At 52.2% G+C, this 3,168-nt stretch overlaps 1 pseudogene; it reads right to left on the bottom strand.

Annotated features, from left to right (window-relative positions):
• Positions 1 to 1,165: 1,165 nt before the first annotated feature.
• LOC112617869 lies at positions 1,166 to 2,767 on the bottom strand (annotated as a pseudogene).
• Between the last annotated feature and the right edge of the window lie 401 nt (positions 2,768 to 3,168).

Genomic DNA, 3,168 nt, shown 5'->3' with positions numbered 1-3,168 from the left:
ATGAAGAAAGTTGTTTTAGATTACATATAAGTTCTCCCCCAATATGGCTGAGTCTGTAATTCAGGGTGAATGTTCTACAAAGATATAAGGCAATATACTTATTATGTTAAATTTTCTTTTTTTGAAAAACAATTATGTACCCTTTAGTGGCATGCAATAAATTATGATGGATGCTAAAGTTAATTTCAAAAAGATGTAGATTTTAATGAAAAATGGATGTGTCTGTAATAAAACTTCTGAGGGTACACTAAATTTGGCATATGTTTAATAAATATTGGGTTTGATATATTTCTAATTTTAGAACATCAAATGATTTAAAAACCTAGACCAGCTTAAAAAGTTATCATAAACTTCAACACTCCCATATATGAACTTTTATCTTTATATAAACTAAAAAAATAAAAATTAAAAACACCCTACCTATATAAATGTTTGTCAGTTTCTTCTCCCCTTGTAGAGATGATGTTTTAGTGATTTTTTTTTTTTTTTTTCCCCACAAACCACTTTTATTACCCTGTGGGCGGGCTGGACTGTGATGTTGGAGAACCCTGGGGGTGGGGGCTGCGGGATGCAGCTGAGCCTCTCCTGGCTCTGTCTGCCAGTCTAGGCCAGGTTGGGGCTGGTCAAGGGCAGGGAGCCAAATCTTGGGGGAAGAAGAAGAGAGGATGGAGAGGCCAAACAGGCCTCTTCCCCACCTCTTCACCCATGCCACAGCATTAAATAAACAAAAAGCAACTCTTACAGCACAAACTACACAGGGAAGTCCTTCCTCCCAGCCCTGGGCTCACAGCGTGGAAGAGGAGCTCCGGAGGATGGGGTTGGGGCCTCCAGGGTCTGATACCACCCCAAGCCTCTTCCTAGCACCATGGGGTAGGGACAGGCAGCTTTGAACAGAGGAAACAAAACTCCAACTTCCTCCAAACTCCTATGCAGGCAGGTGCATCTAGTCTGGTACTTCTGGTCCAAGGGTTTTCTGCTCCTTCCAAACCCTTTCTCAGGATCTGAGCTTAGCTGAGACTTCTCCAAGAGGGGCTGGAGCCCTGGTCTCTGAGGCACAGTGGGCCTGGGAAACAGGCAAGAGTCTGGTTCCAAAGTTTTTCCCAGCCCAGCCCTCTGCCTTGGCAAGCAGGAAGCAGGGCCCGGTGAGAGCCGGCAAGACCCAGGCTCAGAGGGGCTGGGGGGTGTGGTTATAGACCAGGTGCTCCGTGTCCTCAGTAGTGGAAACAGTGGAGCTAGCAGTGGTGGGTGGTGGGTGGTGGGTGGTGGTGATGGTGGTGGCTGTGGAAGCCCTTTCTCTGGTTCTTGAAGAAGCAGTAAGCTAGGATGGATACCACCACCACAGTGCAGATGACCAGGAACACTGCGACAGCCATCTTCACAGAGCCTGTGTTGGGAATGGGGTTTTCCCACCTCAGGCCAAACACATCCTTCTTGGAGATGCCGCCACAAGACTCAAGGCACTGCTGCTCTTCCTCAAAGTTGTTCTTGTTGCCACAACAACCGCCATAGGTAAGCGGGCACAGTGTTCGCTGAAGGGGTTGTAGTACCAGCGCGGGATGCTCTCCTTGCAGAGTCCTGTGTCTGCCAGGTCCACGCAGTGCCCTTTGTCACTGGGGAAATGGATGCGCTGGAGCTTGTCAAAGCCACTCGAGTATTTTTCACAGGTGGCCTCGTCGGAGGCGTCAGGGCAGTTGGAGGTGTCATCACACTCCAGGAAACTGTCGATGCAGCAGCCATTGCTGCAGCGGAACTGGGTGGGCTGGCAGGTGCCAGAGCACACTGGATGGTGCCTTTCCGTGGAGGGGCCCTGGGGAAAAGTCGCCTGAGCCCCAGAGCTGCCTCTCAAAGGCCCACCTTGCACACCCCGACAGGGTAGAATGCACTCTTCTTCCCGAAGGTAGTTGTTCTTGTTGCCCAAGCAGCCTCCATAAACGAAACTCTTGCAGATCTGCTCCACGGGGTCATAGTACCAGCGTGGGAAGGAGCCCCGGCAGCGGCCCACCTTGTTGGGTGCGAGGCAGTAGTCTTCTGTCTGCTTGGTGGACAGCACAGTGACTGTGACGTTGGCCGCGTCCTCTGGGTGGTCTGAGCTAGTCACTGTCAGCTGGAACAGGTAAGTGCCTTCCTTGAGTCCCCACAGTTCCACCTGGTTTGGGTCTTTCCTCTCTACCCTGACGTCCGTGTCACCCCGCAGTAGGCGCCAGTCTGTGTTTTCCACATCCTTCAGCACCAGGGGTTCCTGGGGTTGTACCTTCAAGTCTATGCCCGCCCAGGTCTTGGGGATTCCAGACCCTCCAAAGCCCTGGGTCTGCAGCTGGCGGTAGGAGCGGTATACTTCCCTCGTTAGGTAGTTGATGAAGCCCTCCCTGGGCGCGAACTTGCACACGAAGTTCTACTCGTAGAGGCAGTTGATGAGGAAGCAGGCGGCAATGGCGTCCTCCCCGCGGTCGGGCTGCAGCTCCACCAGCGCTAAGTTGCAGTTCTGGATGGTGCAGCAGGCGCGCACACAGTCCCAGCCCCCGCGCACGCTGGGGGACTCTAGGAAGGTGGCTCCGTTGCTGACCGAGGCATTGGTGTCCAGCACGAAGGCAGGCACCCCAGTGGTACAGAGGTTCAGGCAGTCGGCTCCCGCGGGCGGCCCCGGGGGCGCGGGCGGCGGCCCGGCCTGGGTGCCCTGGAGGCCCAGCGCGCACAGAAGCCACAAGGCGATGGCAGGGATGCGGGCCGGGGCGAGGCGGGTGCCGGCCATAGTCCTCGCAGGGGCCATCGCCTTCCTCTCCAGGGGGATCACCTTCAGAGCGCGGGCCTCTGGGTTCCGAGGGTGCTGGTGACCTGAGAGAAGGGAGGGGACAGAGGAGGAGACACATCTGATCAGCCGGGGAGACTTCGGAGGAGTGATTCTGCTTAGAGAAAGATTTTGAATTTTCCAACAGTTATTTTAGTAGCCCTTGGGAGTCTAATCTGATTGGAGGAGGCTCAGCATTCCTTGTGTAATTTAAGAATAATTGTGACAAGTACTCTTTGACACATTATATTTAGTAAATGCCTTAAAATATTTGAAAGGTGTCAAAATAGATCAGTCTATTCAAATACAAAACTCTGTCAAAGACTAAGAATGTAACAATTAATGTGATGTAGTTCTTGAAGTTATAGAACAAATGGCTTTCA

Source organism: Theropithecus gelada, unplaced genomic scaffold (genome assembly GCF_003255815.1).
Source record: "Theropithecus gelada isolate Dixy unplaced genomic scaffold, Tgel_1.0 HiC_scaffold_5389, whole genome shotgun sequence".
Taxonomy (NCBI): Eukaryota; Metazoa; Chordata; class Mammalia; order Primates; family Cercopithecidae; genus Theropithecus; species Theropithecus gelada.
This window is presented reverse-complemented; position numbering and strand designations above follow the sequence as displayed.